This window comes from Oryctolagus cuniculus, chromosome 15 (genome assembly GCF_964237555.1).
Source record: "Oryctolagus cuniculus chromosome 15, mOryCun1.1, whole genome shotgun sequence".
NCBI classification, from domain to species: Eukaryota; Metazoa; Chordata; class Mammalia; order Lagomorpha; family Leporidae; genus Oryctolagus; species Oryctolagus cuniculus.
In genome coordinates, this window is record NC_091446.1 from 82,989,149 (window position 1) to 83,001,896 (window position 12,748).

The 12,748-nt window shown below is 40.9% G+C and overlaps 1 pseudogene; it reads right to left on the bottom strand.

The window, feature by feature from the left end:
• Positions 1 to 4,247: 4,247 nt before the first annotated feature.
• LOC127485526 (protein farnesyltransferase/geranylgeranyltransferase type-1 subunit alpha pseudogene) lies at positions 4,248 to 5,759 on the bottom strand (annotated as a pseudogene).
• Positions 5,760 to 12,748: the final 6,989 nt, after the last annotated feature.

The window sequence follows — 12,748 nt, forward strand, 5'->3', positions numbered from 1 at the left end:
AACCATTGCCCATACAGGATGCTGATGCTGACCGCAGCCCTGAGACATTTTTTAAAGTCTGGAAATCATTGCGGGACACCCATCTCTTGGAATTTAGAACAACAAATGGTATCAAGAAGCAGCCATTCAATGAGAGTGTTAATTTCACAGGTCAAGTGTTATGGTGGTAAAAGAGGGAGAGAAAGAAAAAGTGAAATTTCTCTGTTTGGTATCTTTTTCATGCTAACAAAAATTTCATGAGAAACACATTTGATTTGTTGGATATCACCATTGAATACTTAATAATCTATGTATCATAGAGCTGTTTTCTCAGAAGTTGGGAATATATCCATAATTAGTGCATTTATTTTCAAGCTTTGTAGGTAGAAATTTGAGGATATATAAAGAGAAGTCATAAAATATTAATTATTAGTAGTACAGGAATACAATCATAAAAATATATACTTTGGTCCCTAAAAATATTTTAAAACCACTCAATTATTTGTATTATATGGTTTTCAGTTATACTTGACTATAGAGTTATCCTGATTTTTGGTGGATCAACTTTTGTGTTTTTTAAGTTTTATTTTTGCTATTTATGTGAAAGGCAGAGAAACACAGAGAGAACAGAGGAGAAATATTCCGTCTGGGCCAGTTCTTTGGCATAGAAAGTTAATCCTACACCTGTAGTACCAGCCTCCCACATGGGTATGAGTTCAAGTCCTGGCTCCTCCACTTCTGATCCATCTCCCTTCTAATGCACCTGGGAAAGCAGAAGTAGATGGCCCAAGTACTTGGGCCCTGCGCCCAAGTAGAATCACCTGGCTTTTGAATCTGGCCTGGCCCTGCACCCAAGTAGAATCACCTGGCTTTTGAATCTGGCCTGGCCTAGCCAAGGCTGTTATGGCCATTTGGGGAATAAACCAGTGGATGGATATGGATGAGCTCTCTCTCCTCCCTTTCCTTCTCTCTTTATATCTCTGTCTTTCAAATAAATAAATAAATAAATCTAAAAAAATATTTTGTCTACTATTTAACTCACCAAATGCCTGTGACAGGTGGGACAGGGCAGACCAAAGTCAGGAGGCTGGAATTCCATCTGGGTCTCCTATGTGGGCAGCAGAAACCTAAGTACTTGAGCCATCATCTGCTGCCTCTTAGGGTTCGTATTATCTGGAAGCGGATTGGAAATGGAGCCAGACTCACTCTGGCTCTCTGAAATGGGATGTGGATATCCAAATTGGAGGCTTAACCAATATGCCAGAATGTCTGCACAAAGCAAATTTGTAAGTAGTTTCCATTGCTCCTCAACCTCTGTATGTTTTGACAGACTAAAATAAAAAAAAATTAATTGTTTCTTCTTTTGGTTTATTTTATCCAATTTATTCAAGTGAAGGTAACATACTTAAGGAAAGAAAAATATCAGTGGAATAATACATTTATTCAACATATAGATAAGCACTATACTAAAATATTGAGTTTTATTAAAGTAGTAAATAATACCCTGTAGAAAATATTCTCAGTTTCATCAATGACCTCTGTGATGACTAATTTTATATGTCAACTTGGTACCTAGTTTTTTTAACTTTTATTTAATAAATATAAATTTCAAAGTACAGCTTATGGATTACAATGGCTTCCCCCCCCCCATAACTTCCCTCCCACCCACAACCCTCCCATCCCTCTCCCATTCCATTCGCATCAAGATTCATTTTCAATTATCTTTATATACAGAAGATTAATTTAGTGTAAATTAAGTAAAGACTTCAACAATTTGCACCCACACCGAAACATAAAGTGTAAAATACTGTTTGAGTACTAGTTATAGTGTTAATTCACATTGTACAACACATTAAGGACAGAGATCCTACATGATGAGTAAATGCACAGTGACTCCTGTTGTTTACTTAGCAAATTGACACTCTTGTTTATGGCGTCAGTAATCACCCTAGGCTCTTGTCATGAGTTACCAAGGCTATGGAAGCCTTTTGAGTTCACCAACTCCAATCTTATTTAAACGAGAAACAAGGTCATAGTCAAAGTGGAAGCTCTCTCCTTCCTTCAGAGAAATATACCTCCTTCTTTGATGGCCCATTCTTTCCACTGGGATCTCATTTGCAGAGATCTTTCATTTAGATTTTTTTTTTTTTTTTTTTTTTTTTTTTTTTTTTTGCCAGAGTGTCTTGGCTTTCCATGCCTGAGAAACTCTCATGGGCTTTTAGCCAGATCCGAATGCCTTAAGGGCCAATTCTGAGGCCAGAGTGCTGTTTAGGACATCTGCCATTCTATGAGTCTGCTGTGTATCCCGCTTCCCATGTTGGATCATTCTCTCCTTCTTAATTCTATCAGATAGTATTAGCAGACACTAGTCTTGTTTAGTTGTTTGATAAATTCCCATGCTGGGTATTTGGTTATCATTTACTAAGTATACTGCATATACAAGCATTAGGTACATGGTAGTAGGATCTGATGATACTGGAATAGAAGATTGCATAAGGGAAACTTTCTTGATATTAGAGTACTCTGACATGACAGAATGTTTATCATGCTGGTGAGGACTCCGTGCAATGAGCTAATAAGCAACCAGAAAAATAGCTTGGAATAAATTATTGTCTATTGAAATAAAGTATTATTCAGTGGAACAGAAACTCCAGATTGTCATAGAAGATGACAGCCTCAGGGAAGTGAGCACGTTCGAGTGCATCTGCTATCTAGGTCTAGAAAACCCACTGACGTATCTGTGTTGAGAGAGCTTAGAAGACTCTTTATACACTGAAATGGTAAGGGATACACTGCTGAGGCATTGACTGCTGTAGGCTAATGATAATGGTACAAGATATTGCCATTGGACTGAGCTCACATACACCAATGGAGTGTCAGAGTGCCGGAATTAGCAAAGCAATGTGGTGGCTTTTAATTGTTGTAAGCAGTTTGGGGACAACAATTATAAGAAGTTAGGATAGTGTTGTACCTAAAGTGAGTCACAGAGACCAGCCACACACAGAGAACTTGGAATGAGTCTTTATTCGCTGATGGTCAAGAGTAGGCTCACACCTAAAGATCTCTTGTCTGGGAGCAGAGGCAAAGGTCAGGCTGTTAAAACTGAAAGCCACAGTTGCATTTGGGGAGAAAACAAATGGGAACAAGGAACAGGGGAGAAACATTTGGTGGGTGCCGAATGCACTGCCAAGTAGGACGTGGAGGGGAGAATTTCTGGATCCACAGCCTGGGTTTCGAAAAGTTCCAGAATTGTTCACATTTGTGTGTGTGTGTGTGTGTGTGTGTGTGAAAGAGAGAGAGAGAGAGAGAGAGAGAGAGAGAGAGAGAGAGAGAGAGAGAGAGAATGGAGCCAATGGGCAATATGGATGGAGATGGTTAATAGAATATGGACAGCCAGCAGGGTAGTTTTTCCATATATGTGACCAAACGAAATTGAGGATGAGTTGAGGCTAAGGAGAACCACTCAATAAAACATCACAATCTCTTATTTCTTCATCTAATTCAAACTTCATACATTGTTTCTCTGACTGAAGAGAGTGATCTCATTGTCACTGGGGCAGATTCTAAAACATCAACACAATATATGTTATGCATTCCCTAGTTCCCACTCCAAGATGACACATGGTCATATCTAAGTATGTGGGAAGGGCTGTTGGCACAGAGCCCAAGAAGGCACCGAGAGCTGGGTACCTGAAAGACATGAAGGGAGATAATGTAAATAGCATGAATGCTTTTCTCTGCTGCTTTGAAGGCATCTTTTCTCTTTGTCTTTTCATTTTAGAATTCTTTTCAATAAAGCACAGAGTTGTGATTTTCTTTGTGTGTTTATCCTTGCTATAGATTGAACATTTACAGCCCTTCCCATTCATATGTTGAAACTTATGATGGTATTGGAGGTGGGACCCTTCAGAGATGATTAGATCTTGAGAGTGGAGCCCCATGAATGGGATTAATGCCTTTTTTTTTAAAGATACATCTACAATTTTACTACAAAATCATCGTTTTGGCATTAGTTGGTTACAGTGAGAACAAGATACTGTGAGTGTGGCTGAGCAGCTATAATGTCACAACCGTATTCCCTGCCTGTGGAACTGCAATTTGTTACCTCACATCCATTACTAGTTACCTGCAGCCACTACCACTACAAATCCCTATGCACATAGGACTCAAGGAAGAGCTGATGCTAAGCAATTAGGCTAAATGCTGATGAGACTATAAAAGTTCCTTGATGGAACCTTTTTAATTTCCCCTCCCCTTTAACCACTGTTATTACTCAGAGCTAATCAGATAGCAGCAGCACCCAGGGAACATCACACTTAGTTCTTGTTAAAAAGCAATACCTGTGCAGTGCACATTTCACACCGCAGGCAAAGGAAATGATCTTGTATTAGAGTCCTTTAAAAAAGAAAAAGCACTCCATCATGGTCTTTGGGATGGTGTTATTGCTACACATTTGTTGAGAGGTGACTTTCTGTGCTGTGTTTGCTCTGAAGAGATCTTCCAATATTTCTCCGATATTCTTTCTTATGGTGTCTTTTTCTTTAGTTAGGATTTCACATAATTCTAGTGCTTTATTAAGAATGTTCTCCTTGCCAGCGCCATGGCTCACTAGGCTAATCCTCTGCCTGCGGCACCGGCACCCCGGGTTCTAGTCCCGGTTGGGGTGCCGGTTCTGTCCTGGTTGCTCCTCTTCCAGTCCAGCTCTCTGATGTGGCCCTGCACCCGCATTGGAGACCAGGAGGAAGCACCTGGCTCCTGATTTCAGATCAGTGCAGCGTGCCAGCCGTGATGCACTGGCTGTAGCAGACACGTCAAAAAAAAAAAAAAAAAAAAAAAAAAAGAATGTCCTCCTTATTGTCACATTGGTTTTCTAGCATGTCTTTGTAAATGTCCACAAGAAAGGCAGTTAGATAAGGGGAATTGTGACTTGGGTGTAAATCAAGTAATTGATTTATTGATTGGGAGATTTGGAAAGACCACAATGCTACAAAATCCCTTTCAAATAGTTCCATGCACTTTCATTATGTGGTACTATTTTGATCATTTCCAGAGTCCAACACAGTGGGATCATTGTAGCCAGTGGTATTAGAAATGACAAAGTGTCTTTGGTTCCAGACAGACTTATTTCTCACATCTTCTTTGAGAAGCTGGTCTACATACTACAGTTCATTGCTCCAAAGTTTATCTTCCTGAGTGACCCGCTGCCGACACTGCCAGGCATGGTAATTCTTGGAATCCTGACTGAGACTATCAGCAGTAAACTCAAGTTCTTGAGATGGATCTTTCAGCCATTCCATTAATACACACCTGTGATACCAGACTTGATAGTTTTGGGGCTGCTTCTCAACTCAATTATTGCAGTAATGTAGCCCATTTCTTCGTGTAGATCCTTTTGACAGGACTTCAAGAGAACTTTCCAAAAATGGCACACTGTGTAATTGGCTGCATTTAATTCAAGAGCATCTTGGATCAGTTGAAAAGCTCATTCACTTCTTTCAACACACGACAGAACAGCTCGGAAGTAATCATATGCATCTCTAAGTTTTTCACTACACGTGATCTGGACCACTGGATTGGGACCCTCATTCTGTGGTACTGGATCAGTATCAGCCCATTCTGCTCTGCCCCCTGGGCGAGTCCAGGCTCAGAAACCTGTCGTCCATAGGCGACGGTACTGTTTCTCCAGCCCCCGCCGCCTCCTCGTCGCCCTGCTGCTGCAGCTGGGCTGGCAGTGGGTACGGCTGGGGTGGTGGCCCTTCCTCAATCTTCAAAGACAGCATTACAGCATATTTTGTCTCTGGGTCTGCTTCCAATGGTTTTTGTCAAATGGCCTTCTCTGATGTCAGATTTCCCTTTGCTTACGTGAAAATGGAATTTTGATTGAGAGAGACAATGTACCACAACTTAAAAGTGAAACGTAATTTCATTTTGTTGAAACACTGAGTGATTCTAAAGAACTCCATCACTCTGGAATAGAACAAAATGGGATGCATATTTTCATGCAGCTTTATGAGTTGTTTCTCATCGCTGCTCAGCCACACACATTTCCTTCTTTCAGTAGACGAGATGAAAGTGAGCATATTTAGGGCATGTGCAACAGTGGAGTTTCCCAACTTCAGCAGTATGGATATTTCGCGCTGGATGACTTGTTTGCTTGGTGGGCTGTCCTGTGCTTTGTTCCTATCCACGAGATGCCAACTGCTACCTCCTACAGCTGTGACTACCAAAAACATCTCCACACACTGACAATGGTTTTGGGGATGAAGCAGGGTCCAAATCAGCTCTAGATGAGACCCACATGCTAGGGGCAAGCCCTGCAATATATCTATTCATGGCTGGGAAGTGGGGAGGTGGGTGGGAGTAGGTATGTGGGACATGAAAAGAGTTAAAAGGATCAATGAGACTTGAAAAGAGAGGAAAGGAGTCTATACTAGTATTTGAGGGCTGCTATAACAAATTGCCTCAAACCCAAATGGCTTAATACAATAGAAATTCATTCTCTGACAGTGCTGGAGACTTGAAGTATATAATTAAGCACTCAGCAGAGCCAGGCTCTCTGAGGATTCTATGGGTGAGTCTGTTCCATGCCATGCTTTCAGGATCTGGTGTGGCAGGCAATCCTTAGCATTCCTTGGCTTATAGATGTGTGTTACTCTATTCTCTGTGTCTATCATCACATGGTGATTTCCCTGTGCTTGGCTGGCTGTTCCTTCTCTTCCTCTGCTTTTCCAAAAAATATATTTACTTACTTTCATTTTATTTGAAAGGCAGAGAGAAAGAGATAGAGACAGAAGGAGTGAGGTCTTCCATCTGTTATTTTACTACCCCAAATGCCTGCGATAACCAATGTGGGGAGAGGCTGAAGCCAGGAGCCCAGATCTCAGTACAGGTCTCCCACATGGGTGGCAAGGAATTGAATACTTAAGCCATTATCTGCTGCCTCCTAAGATGTGCATTAGTAGGAAGCTGGACTAGAAGTGGAGGAACTGGGACTTGAAACAGGAATACCAGTATGGGATATGTGTGTCCCAAATGGTGACTTACCTGCTGCACCAAACAACTGACCCTCTTTTCTTTTTGCAAGAATACCAGTCATAATGGATGGTCCCATCCTCATCAAAGAGGATCTTATCTTAACTAAATCTGCAAATGCTTTACTTCAAATAATGTCACATTCACACATATCAGAGATTAGGACTTCAATTTATCTTATTTGAGAATACAGGTCAACTCAAAACAGGGCCTGAAGGGAAGAAATTTGTTCTTAAAAAGTTCCATGAGAAATTGTGACTAGGGAGGCTTCAAAACCTCTAATGAATGAGTCAGGCCCACAGAAGAGATGAGAAGAAAGTAAAGAAGGCAATGCTAAAGTCACATCTCATTGTGGAAGCTCTAGGGGTTGAAAGAAGGACCACAAATTTGAAGTAACGGATTGGTTCGCACCTTGTGATTTTAATATAGTCATTTATGGGACTACTGTGGCAGACCAGAATATGCCCCCCCCACATATGAAAGGTTGTTGAGTGGAAGGTTATGAGGAAAAAGCAAATGCAGAAAAAGTTACCAGTCTCCCTTTCATTCGTCCAAAAACAGGGCATAGATTTACAAAGAAAATAGGTGTGCTGTCACCCTTCTACCAAGCAGAACGAGAATTAACACTGAAGACAACTTTAGACCCTTATGAGCAGGCAATAACAGTTGAGGAATCTACATTAATAAGGTTTTACCTACGAGCTTTCATCTGTCATTTATTTGCCTTTCCATAAGTTCCCGTTCCTAGATTAAATGTCCTTTCCCTCTGCCTTGTTACTTCTCTAAAAGTTTAACTATTTTTTGTTGGAGGTGTTATATAAACTAGAATTCAAAGCTACCTCTTTGAGAATTGTACATTTCCTGGGTGGCGTTCATGTGCATGTAAATTACACACATTAATAAAGCATGTTTTTTTTTCTCTTCTTAATCTGTCTGTTGTTACAGGGGTCTCTTCCAACTAATAACCTTCAGAGGTTCTTCTTCCCCTACATCAGCTATTAGGGGAGTTGTTTACTGATGGACAGTACTTCCTTACTGTTCACTCTCAGGGAAGCCATTTGGGGTTACATAGGTAACAGATGACATATTTCACTTAGAATTTGGGGTGATTTTTAAAAAATTTTTTTATTAGAGTTACACAGAGAGAGGAGAGGCAGAGAGAGGTCTTCCATCTGTTGAGTCACTCTTCAATTGGCCGCAATAGCCAGAGCTGCACCAATCCCAAGCTAGGAGCTAGGAGCTTCCTCTGGGTCTCCCACCTGGGTGCAGGGGCCCAAGGACTTGGCCATCTTCTACTGCCTTCCTGGGCCATAGCAGAGAGCTGGATAGGAAGTGGAGCAGCCAGGACTCAAACTGATGTTCACATGGGATGCTGGCACTACAGGCAGTAGCTCTACTTGCTATTCCACAGTGCCGGCCCCTGAGATGACTTTTAAAAACAGACTATTGCAAAGGTGTGACCAGAGTAAAAGGAAACCAAAAAGATAATGTGATAGTTTGGAGATAGTTAAGTAAGTAGATAGGCCTTTATTACCACTACTTCTATGTCTAATGAGGAGTGATAATTAGAAACTAGAAAATGTATAGATGGAGAGAGAAAGAGAGAGAGAGAGAGAGAGAGAGAGAGAGAGAGAGAGAGAGAGAGAATTCTGCAAAGTTGGAAGCCTAACAGGAGACATTGGTCAAGGGACGTAGGCATCCCATGGATTCTCTCCATGGAGGCAGCCTGAGCTAATAAATATTCTTATCTTTTTCTTCCCACTAATAATTATACCCATTTGGTCAAACCCAACCAAAAGCCAGAGGGTAACCTGCTGTGTGTTTTATGCAAATAGTTCCTCTACCACTAGCTCCATACCCCCACTGCACCACTACCAAGCAAGTACATAAAGCAAGCAACATTCTGAAGAGCAGAACTGAAGGTACAAATAAATGTATATATAGCACTTAAGAAATTTGCAAAATTACATTGCTTTCTCTCTTTTTTGTATCTATTAAAATGTAAAATTCAACATTAACCTGGGCATACTTCACTCATTGATGGAGATTTCTTTGTTAGTTTAGTTAATTAGTCTTTGAATAAAAGCAATATAAAACTTCTACAGTGGATCATATTGGAAGCTGATCTACTACAATGCCTGTCTCAGACTTTAGAACCATTCAATAGAAAAATACCGCAATCTTTCATGACGCCACTGCAATATTTGAGGATGCAGTTGATGAGGACAAGCTGATGAAATGAAATTGGGATGGAATAAGAGTCAGCAGAGGTTTTAGCCTACCCCTCTCCTGACAGCTAGAGGAGTGGTGCTACTGCAAGTTGATTGTTTTTCATTTGAAAAATTAGGGAGCTGGACATCATTTCTAGGTAGACAATTTTACAGCCTCCAACTTCCCTTATTCTGGGTATTTTGCTCATGGTCATATGACAAAAATTAATATACTTAATTATATATCTTTTCCTAAAAGGAGAAAAATAACAGTGACCAAAACCATATACATTTATGAGTGTCTGTAAAGATTGCAAATGTGGATTTTTGCACTTGGCAAGTGGTTTTACAAACAGCATGGGTAGTTCAAGAGGTGGAAACAAAGATACTCCAAATACTCAACTATTTGCATGGCTAAAGCTTGCTCTGACCTTAGAACCCTGACACATCCTCTTCCTTCTTATGAAAAATTTTCTGACTGGCTAAATCCTACCTCTCTTCCAAGACACAGCTCAGCTGTCAATCAGAGAGGGCTTCCCTGATACTTTCGCTTTTCCACCTTTTTAATAGGATCCCTTCACTCTTAGAATCTATTTCTTTTCCTATATTGTACTTATTGTTAATTGGCAGTTGTATATTTATTTGCATGTTTTTTATTGTTGCTGACTTTCTGTCTTCTCTATTTGACTATAGATTTCTGATGGCAGAGATTGTATCTGGATTTGTTTTAAATCTATCCCTCCAAGGCTTAGCACACTGCCTTGTTTATATTGGATAATCACTTTTCTAGTGGTCACCGGAATATACCTAGCCACGTTGTCACTGAACCTGTAAGGACTGCTTCATTAGATGGAAATTGGGATTGTGAATCTTTGTATAACTTAATATGATATGTTCTATGAGGGTACTTCAAAAAGTCCATGGCAAAATGAAATTAAAAGCTAAGTTTATCTTGGTCCCTGCAATTTTTTTCACAATGTGCATTTCTATGAAATTTTCGAGGACTCATTGTATTGATTGCCCAATAGTTCATGAAATAAATGGACACTAGGGGATAACGACCAAAGAATAAAAGAAAACCAACTTCCTTTGCGTAGGGGCATGGAATATCCTCATAGACATGCTTAGGAGATAATGCATTTATAAACAGGGACATCGTTAGAACGACAAACTATTCAGAAAAAAAATGATGATACAACAATACCACAAGTAAGACTCCTCTAATAAGTTTATCATTGTAAACCAGGGTTTCTCAACCTCTGTACTAATGACATTATTACGAACCAAGTAATTTTTTTGTGTGTGGTAGACTATCTTAGGCATTGCAGGATGCTTAGCAGCATCCTTGGATTCTACTCACTAGATTCCAGGAACATTCCTTCTGCTGTGGCAACCAAAATTGTCTCCAGACATTGCCAAATGTCCCTCGAGAAACAAAATTGTCCCAATTGAGAACCACTGCACCTCAGATTTAACAAACAAAAAAGCCAAACCAAACCAAATAAAAGCAAGAAGCAGAGAATCTTATGCTACACATTATTTCATTTTGGGTCCAAACAACCTCAAAACTTTCCTAAGGCAGGTTAGCATTGTCTGTATTTCACACAGAAAGAAAGGCAAACAGGATAACTTAAGTGACCATCTCAATGTCATGTAGTCATAAGCAGAGTGAGGATTACAAATCTAGGTTTTATTGATTTCAGTTTGTGCCATTTCCACAAATACTTTCCAGAGTAGAAGTAAGAGTGAGGCTTTAAGAGTTGAGGGTGCTGTGGTAGGCCACACACTGGCACCCCAGGACTGTCACCTCTAGGGATTCCAGAGCTCCAAGGTCTAATCTGAAATCCTTAGCAGCTGTCATTTGAGCCCTCCTGACTGTGCCTTCGCAGGCATGAGAAGAGAATTTCCAGCTCTGCCCTGACACCTTTGATGGGAGATACCTAGGAAAAAGTGATTCTATATGATTTTCCTTTGTAATGTAGAATCCCATTGACATTATAACTTTTTATTTAAAAATTTTTAACTTAAAAGGCAGAGAGACAGAGAAGGATAGAGAGAGAGGGTTTTCATTTGCTGCTCTCATATGGCTGGCAGGGACCCAAGTATTTCAGTCATCACCCATTAACTCCTAGGGTGCATATTAGAAGGAAGATGGAACCAGAGGCAGATCTGGAACTCAAACCCAGGTGCTTTGTGGGCATCCCAAGTTGATATCTCTACAGTTGCACCAACAGCCTGTCCCAACATTTTAACTTTTTAGAGCAGAATTGGTAAAATCAGTAGTTGATGTGTTTTTAGAAACAATAAATTTGTATTATTTTTCACTTGATCAGATGTGAGTTAGAAAATAAACAGGGAGGTAGAGAGTCCCAGGAAGAGAAATGTATGCAGATTCACAGGAACCAAAGAAACTGAAAGAAAGAGACAGAGGCACACTTGCACACATGAAGCCATAGAGAGGCACACAGACAGAAGCACAAAGAGGCACACAGAGAGATGGACACATAGATTATGAGTCAGATGGGAGATGGAGCTTGGGGTTTGGAGGCTGAGTGATGGGACAGGAGCCTGAGATGTAGTGCCTAGGAGAAGCTGAGAGAGTAGGGTGGGGGAGACTGATGAACTTTGCTCTGCAGGGGCTTAGCCAGATAACAGACCTTGTTTCAGTAATGCTGCAGGCATTGGTGTTCAGCACGCTGGGCATCAATTCCCTCATCCTGAAAAGCACAGTGAGTCTGCATAGTGCACTGGAAGATTCTTCTCAAACCCATCCTGATGACAACCCCTTGAGAACACAGGACATGAAAACCCCCATTTCCCTCTCTCTTCCCCCCGGTCCCACAAATCCGAGAGCAGCTGACTCAAGTGCCTGTCAGGAAAGGTTCAGAGCAGGTTAGGTCGGCTGCAAGCAGCTGTGCGCAGCCTCGGTGGGAGGGGGGCAGCCAAGCGCTCTCCATTTGTGAGGGCGTCAAAAGTGTGCTTCCCTCAGACCATTCTGAGCATTTTAAACTCTACATTGAGGAACACAGCACTGAGGCAAGCTACTATCCGGTTTATAGCATCACAATCATAGTGGAAACCTGACGATGCTGGGAAGAGTTTAGTGCATGATCCACATAATATTTGATACCTCCCTCTGGAGCAGAAAGCCCCCAGGTCAATGTCCAGGATCCACATATTTCTAACTGGCTTTTCAGCTGACAGCTGCAGCCAGTCACCAGAGGCTCAACCCAACCGTGTGCAGCTGACAGACACAGTTAACCTTTGGGTGAGTAAATGAGTCGACACTGCACATAACGGAAGTCATTGTCAAAGTTTATGATGAAAATAGTTTCTGAATCTACAGCTCTTGTGTCCATTCCAAGTGATCTATGCCTCCTATCCATCGTGATGCTGAAATAAAAATATTAACACAGGAATCATCAGGAGCATAAGTGTCATTGGAGACAGAAATTTCCTAGCAAATCATGATAGTGCCCTGTTCTTTGAGACATTTGTGTAGAACTAAATACACACACATACATACA